The sequence below is a fragment of the Camelina sativa genome, chromosome 9 (assembly GCF_000633955.1).
Source record: "Camelina sativa cultivar DH55 chromosome 9, Cs, whole genome shotgun sequence".
In the NCBI taxonomy this organism is placed as follows: domain Eukaryota; kingdom Viridiplantae; phylum Streptophyta; class Magnoliopsida; order Brassicales; family Brassicaceae; genus Camelina; species Camelina sativa.
The window spans coordinates 34202154-34211230 of record NC_025693.1 but is presented as its reverse complement, the minus strand read 5'-3'; positions in this window follow the sequence as shown (position 1 = coordinate 34211230).

The following is a 9077-nucleotide window of genomic DNA, read 5'->3' as shown; positions in this document are numbered from 1 at the left end:
CTCTCTCTGGTAGTGTGTAGGCACAAACTTCTTTCTCATTTGCGTGACTAATTGTTCCCATGTAGTGATAGCAGGCTCTCTCTTTCGATGTCTAGTGAGTCCCAACTGCTCCCAACACAACAAAGCATAGCCATTGAATTCAGATATGGCTATCTTCACCTTGTTCAACTCATAGGTGCCTTGAACTTGAAAGTTCGACTCCATGTTCCTTTCCCAGTCTAGATAAGTCTCTGGATCATTGGTACCATGGAACGAAGGATACTGAATCTTGAGATGATTCAACTATTGCCTCAAAGGATTATAATCCCTGCCGTGATCTTTGTTTCTGTTTCTCCTCATTGTCTCTTGGCTATGATCTGAGGCTTCCTCTTCTTCTGAATACTCCCCAGTAGGTGACTTAGCTGTTCTGATCCGTGTATGTTTGGAAGAAGCTCCCACGTGTGTATTTCCTTTAGCTAAGCGGAGAGCCTCATTAGGACTAGGCGGTTCTGAAGAACTCTGATCTGAAGCGCTAGTTGCTTGAGCTATATCTTTGATCTGCTTCTCAAACTTGTTACTGAGCTGTTCCATCTATTGCTGGAACTGAGTAGACATTGTCTTGTTTGCTTCTGTTATTTTCTTAGCCATGGCTTGGTTCAAAGCCTCCATAGCTTCTAGAGAAAGCTCCATTGTACCTACAAAATAAAGAAGAAAACTCGAAGTAAAACGTTCCTTGAGTGAAAGAACAAAATAAACTCTAAGACTCGTAATCTAGTCACAAACGAACAACAAAAAAAAACAAATCCTGAAACTAAACAAGACTCACAACGAAAGCTAAAACAGCAAAAACTAACACAACAAAGGATTAAACAAATGAACAAAATCAAAACAACACAAAACGAGATTAAGGTTTAGAATCGCTCAGCCTTTGGCACAGAGTTGGTTCTGATACCACATAATACAAACTCCCTAGGATGAAACTCCGATGGAGGCTGATGACATGTAAGTGGCAACGTGAATTTGATGGTGATGATGCACAAGTGGATTGCGAGTGACGACAGGTGATGTTCGAGAGAGAAAAGCAATGATTCGATGGTGAGAAGTGTTAGATGGTTATATGGATTCGAAAATAAAGTGAAGAGTTTTTTAATCACAAAGTGTTTAGAAACTCGGAATCATGAACGCATTCACGAGTTCGGATTGAGAGAAGAAAGATTCAACAATACCTGTTACATAAAACTTCTTCGCTGCCAAACAAGGAGGCGTCGCTTTTGGGTTTTATAATCAACCTTAGGGCTCGACACTCCAAACAACAGAAAGTTCAAAATAAAACAACAAGGCGTGTAAAGAAAATAAGAAAACAACGAAGCGTCTAGGTGATCTGTAGTAGTACAGAAGTCACTTGTATTAGTACATTATTCCCCATTGGGAATGACTTCTAGATAACTCGACGTAGTGATCCATTTGCCTCATTAAAAACCATACCGAGAAAACCCATTGGGACAAAACTCAGCTATGGGAAAAAAAGTACAAACTTCACACCTAAGTTATCTAGTTATCATTACCGGGTGAAGTCTTCAGGGTGGATATGTTGAAGACTTGGATCCTCAGTAGATTGAATGACCCGTCAGCTATGAGTGCATGAGCTTCCTCGGCCATCTCCTTAGCTCTTGAACGAGTGATCCTTCCCACGATCTCCGGTTTCTCTGCAGCTTCTGTCTCCTTGCTGGCCACGATCATATCACTATACCCTCAGAAATGCTCAAGGTCACAAGACCTTCCTTAACATCAATAACAGCTCCAACTGTGGCTAAGAATGACCTCCCAAGGATGATAGGATCTTCAGGTTCCTTGTCCATCTCCAATACCACAAAATCTGTATAACCCTTGCTCTTCCTATCTTGAGTGGAATATTCTCCAACTTGCCAACCACATCTCTGTTTGAACCATCAGCTAGGCATATATGAAGGTTGGTGGACTTGAAGTTAGTGTGCCCAAGCTTTTGTGCTATAGAATAGGGCATCACACTGATAGATGCTCCCAAGTCACCTAAGCACTGGTTGTAGTGAAGATAGCTAAGTGTGCAAAGCAGATAGAATGGACCTGGATCCTTAACCTTAATTGGGTTGATTACTCCTCCAAGGTCTTCAAGATCCTTCTCATCTTGAGCTTGAGCCTTCTTCTTTGATAAATCAAGCAAAAAATCCTTATAGAGAGGATATGGATCATATTGTTCCAAGGCAGGTCCTTTCTCTTCTTCTTGGTAAGCAATGATGATCTCTTGTATGGCCATCACTTCTTCTTGTTTCTCAATCACAACCTCTTCCTTCAAAGCCTTCTCTTCCTCTTGTTGCAAAGCCAACATTTGTTTTTTCTCAATGATTTCCCTTAATTCCTTAAGCTTCTGTGCCTTGAAACGTCCTGGGAATGGTAGAGGCGGTTTGTAAGCAGGAGGGATGTACTTAGCAGGCTTGACAGCTTCTGACTCTTCAGCTCGATCGACCACTCGAACACTCACTCGGTCGAGTGCATGCTCGAGCACCTGGTCGAGTGCAATACCGGAGTCAGTCTGCTTTGCACAAACTTCACTCTGAGCTTCAAGAAATGACCAATCCTCCCCAACTTGAACTTCACTGTCCTCAGTGACTTCCTCTTCAAAGATATGAATGGCTTTGGCAGTAAACTCCCTTGGGTTTTGAACTGCTTTTCCAGGGAGTTGGGTGGGTTTTGGAGCTGAAGTAGATGCTATATTGCTCTCCATATACTTCACTCTTGAGTTAAGTCCTTCAAACTTCATATTGAGATCATTATATTGTGATGTTAACCTTTGATTCAGCTCAGCAAACTGTTTGGCTTCCTCAATTTTCCCATTGGTTTGCCCAATCAACAGCTGTTGTATCATTGCTCTTAGGTCTTGTTCCTGGCCTTGGTTAGTCTGAAACCCTGGTGGGGGACACAATTGGGGCTGGAACACTTGTTGCTGCTGCTTGGGTGCATAGTTGTGCTGTTGTTGAGGCTGAGGAGGTGGATAGACTTGGTCTTGAGGGTTGGCTACATTGGTGCTCCTATAAGAGAGGTTGTTCTGCTTGAATCCTCCACCTTGGTTGTAGCCTTTGTATCCTCCTCCTTGGTTCTGCATATAACACAACTCAGCAAACTCCCTATCTCCTTCTTGGACTGGAGCTTCTTCTTCACCAATGAAGTGAATGGTTTTTGACTGGCTTAGGAGAATCTTGTCAAGCTTCTCATTGACCATCTTTAAATCCTGCTTGTATTTGTCCTCTTGATCAGTGGAGGGGATCCTCATGGTTCTATCATAATCTTCATTATAAATACCATCTGACTGAGCAAGGTTCCTAACCAATTCCCATCCTTCTTCCACATTCTTGTTGAGCAAGTTGCCTTTTGAAGCTGTATCAAGAAGCATTCTTATCTTGGGAAGCACTCCTCTATACAAAGTGCTTAGAAGGGACTCATTGCTGAAGCCATGGTGAGGACACTGAGTCTGGAATCCTTTAAACCTCTCCCAAGCTTCACAAAAGCTCTCATTATTCCTTTGAGCAAACCCAGAAATTTCATTCCTCAACCTAGCAGTCCTTGCATTGGAGAAGAACTTGGCCAAAAAAGCGTTCTTGCATGCATCCCATGTGGTTATAGCTCCAGTAGGAATAGTCTTCTCCCATAGATGAGCTTTGTCTCCAAGGGAAAATGGGAATAGCCTTAACTTGAAGCCATCTTCACTTACTCCATTGATTTTTGTGAGTCCACATATTCTGTCAAACTCATCAAGGTGATCTAGAGGATCCTCCATTGGCAACCCATGAAATTTGTTGGCTTGTATCATGGAGATCAATCCACTCTTGATTTCATAATTATTATTGGCCACAACAGGAGGCACAATACCAGCTCTTTGGTTGTGTGTGTTAGGTGCATCCCCAGCACCAAAGTGTCTAGGTCTATGATCATGGTGATCTTGCTGTTCCATGACTACTTGTTCTTCTTGTTCTTGAACTACTCTTCTTTGCTTATGTCTCAAACCCTTTTGTAGCCTGTGGATGTTGTCAATAGGCCTTTGAAGACTGTCTTTGCCTTTTGACCTTGTGTGCATCAACAAACTCGAGTATAGACTCGAACAGGTACACGGTCGAGCGCAGGCTCGAGTGGGTGGTCGAGTTGACTGGGAAGTGATGGCTATTTGGATCCGGCTTCTGACTCGATAATGTGCTCGATCACTACTCAGTCGAGTGGGTGGTCGAGTGGGTACCTGAAACTCAAGACAGCCAAGCAAAAAAAGATTTAAGTTCAGCAACTTCACAAGTGTATAAACGAACTTAATCTTAGACTAATAATGATCCTAAATGTCACAAAACAAACTCAAATGGGCAACGACGCCAAATTGAAACATGTCTTTTTGTGGGTGTGGTGATGAATGATGTATGGAATGATGACTTATGAATGAATGGATGACAGGGTGTTTCAATTCCCCTTATGCAATTGTAGTATAAGAGGTGTCAATCCATTCTGAGTTTTTGTGATCAATCAAGATGTGCATATGAGTCTAAGTCAAGCCAGATGTAAAGGTTGTTTGTCACTAACAATCGTATTATGAAATGTGAAATGCAGAAAGTAAAACTACTAGAACTAGGAGCTAAATGCAAATGGAATATAATGATTATGACAATTATGAAGCTAAAACAGAAATAGAAACTATAATAATGCAAGTATTGAACTAATGCAAGGTAAGTAATGAACAGGATACTAAATGAATGCAACAGAAATGCAACTAGGGTGAAACAGGACAAACACAAATCATAAACACAAGTTCTGGGTTGGAACTCGAGCAAGCACTCGATCGAGTGCTGATCGAGTGCAGGGTCGAGCTGGACAAATACGCAAAACAGAGCAACACAAGAAAAACAGAGCAATACCAAAACGAATCAAACAACGATCAAACAACAGGATTTAAGCTAAGAAATCAATAAACAAGGAAGGTCTTGAGGAGGGATTCATGGGCTGGACTATGATTGAGGTCATCTAACTTGGTCAACAAATCTCAAACAACTTGAGCTAATCTCTAGACATATATTTCTAAGACATGTTTAATCCACTCTCATGGCAAGAAACAATCAAACTCATGCATCTCTAGACTTGTTCTCACAAAGTAAAGAATCTACACAAGCAGGCATTAAGCAATATGTCAAAAATCAAACAAGACTTCTAATCTCTTAGCAAGCCTAATGATAGTCTCTAGATCTAGCCTTATCTATGCTTCTTAGACATTGGTGTGATGCTAAGAGGCTTGAAATCAGATCCTACCCTCTCAGATATAGGATCAGCATTAAGAACATCTAGCCTAGAAGAGATCTACAACAATCAAGCTTGACCAAATCAAACAAACCTCAAACACAACCCAGCCTAACCCATCCTCAAGATCCTAAGCAACTACTCACAAGCATACATGATGAACATCAAAATCATAAACCCAGAAAATGATGAAACTTGCATGATTAGATAGATAAAGCAAAGATCTACAATATTGAAGAAAGAATCAAACTCAAATTCTCAATATTCTGAAAGTTATGAAACCAACAATATTGAAGAATTTAGTCTTTTTTTTCTCCTTTTAAAAGAAGTACAAGATCTTAAGAAAATAAAAGTGCAAAAGGAATAATTCCCAAAAAGGTAAAAACTAGGTTTTTGACTCTCTAAAAAGCTGGGTTCTTTGGTGGCTGCAGGTACAAGCCCTTATAAAAAAAAAGTAGTGGAAGCCCTAAAAACGCTAAAAGACAAAATAGCCAGGCGGCTCGACCAACTCGACCTGGTGCTCGGTCGAGTGACCGGTCGAGTTGGCTCCTCTTGTGCTCCTCCCACTCGGTCGAGTCCCTCTCAGCACACGGTCGAGTGTCTGGTCGAGTGGGCAGTCGAGTTGGACTTCGGACCTTGGTTCTTCAGCCTTAGCTCTCTTGCTTTCTCCTCATGATTGCTTCACTTCTCTTCAGCATTGCTTTCATGCTCATTAAGCTTCAAAATCACCTGTTTATGCATGAAAAGATGCAAATGCAATGCAACTAAACTCTAATGCAAGAACAACCCTAAAGCTATGCAATAATGTCAAAATGGATAGCAAAAGATGTGAATATATTAAGGGAAAACAGGGTAAAATATATGAACATCATAGGGTCAAGATATGTTGATAAAGATGTACAAACCTAGGGCCAATGAATGGAGTGAAGAAGGCCCTAGGATTCAAATAGAGTTTGGGCGGCAAAAGGTGGTCCCATGTGAGTTTGGAGTCAATGCAAGTTGAAAGGAGTCACATGTGACATAAAGATCCGTTTATAAGGTGTCCCTATCACTCTTGGGCGTCCAACAACATTCAAATATCACAAGTTTCTATTAGAGAAAGAAGGAACAAGTGTGAGAGTCACATGTTGGCTTAAGAGGTCACATTGGAGCTGTCACTATCTACATGTTTGGGACCAGCTCTCCTCTCTCTTCATGTCACTTTCTACACACCCAAATATGTATATGTGTATGTATATGTGGCCGTTGTAATTAGGTTTAGAAGGGAGACACATAACCCATTCTCTCCTTGTATGTAACACATATCACTCATATCACTCATAAATATGTAACACATATCACTCATAAAATTAAGCTCTCCAATGGGGGGTTTTTCCCTTTACCAAAATCGTTTCTTATACATTCAAATGGGTAGATTCTAGTCTCTATACTCTCATGGAGAGACCAAGCTTTGGCAATGCTTGGTCTCTACCTCTCTTTCATTCTATACTCTTCACTATTCTCTAAACTATTCTAAAAGGTTATTTGGGTTATCTTTGGTGTGAGAGAGCTGTTGCCTCTCATACTTATTCTTGAGTATACACAGCTTATATTGGAGTGTATAACTCCTTCTTTACCTTAAGAATACTCTTATTGAGTTGTATCTTAAAGGCTTTACACATGAACACACAAATTCCGCTTTAAGTGTTCTTGTGAGTTTATATTGGAGTAGAGTGTATCTTGCAGCTCACTCTCTCCAAATTCTAATATGGTATCAGAGAAGGCTCAAGATCTGAGCTGCTAGTATTCAATTCTCAAAAAGAAGCCACAAAGATGGCGTTTTGAAGCTGTTCTTGGAGCCATTGGAGTAGATACTCTATATGGAGGTTATCAAGGCAGTTTGAAGTTTCAGTTTGGAGTAGCCATGAAATCCACAAGGGAGAACTGTTAATCTACTTGTTGGAGGTTTATGGTGTCTTGAAGTCAGTCCTTAAAGGGGAGCTGCTTCATTTCCTTTGCTCATTCTGTTTACTAAACACTAAACACTCAAACACTCATACACTCTTGGTTACTAAACTCTCATTCTTGGTTACTAAAATCTTTCACTCTTGGTTACTAAACTCTCATTCTTGGTTACTAAATCCCTCACTCTTGGTTACTAAAACTCTCATTCTGGTTACTAAACTCTCATTCTGGTTACAAACACTTTCGGTTACTAAGTTACAAGTTCTGGTTACTCTATTCTCGGCAACAAGTAAAATCTCCGCCGAAACGTCTCAAAGATCGACTCGTACGAAAGCCTTCCACTGCGATGCAGCTTACGCGTTCTTCACAAAAGTTCTAGACGATAGAGTCGTATTTCCAGTGGAAGTGAAATCATATCAATCCGAGCAACCTTTAAAAAGTTATGCCCGATTAAGTGGGCATATATCATTCCGGCGCATCATCAATGCTTGGAGTTAGAACCAATGGCCATCAAGCTTCAAAGACCGCATACAAGCCCAACCATAGTACTAAGCCGGATGACTTGAAGATGTCAGTCCAGAGAGGCTGACCGGAGGAAGCAGACCGGAGTTGACCATGGTAGAAGATCTAGTGGAGAGGAAAGCTGGTGGAAAGCATGTGTGGTAGTGTCAAAGTTGTTAAGAGCTGATTGAATGTGCACTAGTTGAGATCTTCTAGGCACAAAGTTTCAAGACTCAAGACATGGTCCAAACCATGACCAAGTCAAGAGAGTGGTCCCAAAGATGATTCAAACCACATCTCTAATTTAAAAGGCTATCCTCTAAACTCTATCTTTTAATTAATTTAAATTCATCTTAATTCAAGTTTTTAAAATTTGAATTTCAAGTTTGAATTTATTTAATTCTATATTTATCTAAAAATATTTTAAATTCGTTTTTTAAAAATATTTTAAATTCGTTTTTAAATATTTTTTCTTAAAATAAATATAGTATTTTTCATTACCTTAGTTATCTTAATTCTTCATTTGGTTTCTCAAGTTTTATTAAGTGTTTTCTTAAAACCCCACAATATGTACTTTAAATTTTTTCTTTAAATCTCATGATGAAGGTTTAAAGGAGACGAGACATGTGTGAACACTCTAATGAGAAACACAAGATAAAGCAAAGAGATCCATGAGAAGAGAAATCAAGTCATGAAGGAGTAGAAGGAATGGAAACACTTAGAGGATGGAGCCAATTTTTATGAAGTCAAAGAAGTGACAAGAAGGGTGTGCACAAACCTTCAAGATTGGTTCTCATTAATTATTCAAGCCAATCTTGAGGAGGAGAAAGGTGTCAACAACCCTCATGGAGCTTTAGAAGCAGTTTGAAGCAACACATTCCAACAAAGAAGATCAAAGGCTATCTCTAAACCCTTAACTCTTTCAATATAATTAATTCATCAATCACATTTGAATCAGATTAGTCATGCATTTAGTGAATTATGTTTAGAATCTAAATTTAGAGAACAAATATTAGGTTGTGGTTTTAGAGAATTGCCTTGTGATAAAAACAGATTATTAATGTTTAATTTGTCATTTTCAAATATTGACTTTAGGAATTAAATTCATGATTAAAATCTGAAATTTATCTAGGTGATTTTTAGATTTATAAACTGAATATTAAACCGGATTTAGCATAATTTAAAATTTAATTTGCATGTTTAAAATATGATTTTTAATCATGTGTTAAACTGAATTTAGACTTAGTAAATGCTAGTTCATTTTCCAGTTTATTCTCTCATGTCTCAATCTAAGATAAATATTATTCTTATGGCAAATATACTTAAGAATCTCTTTACATCTTTAGTTG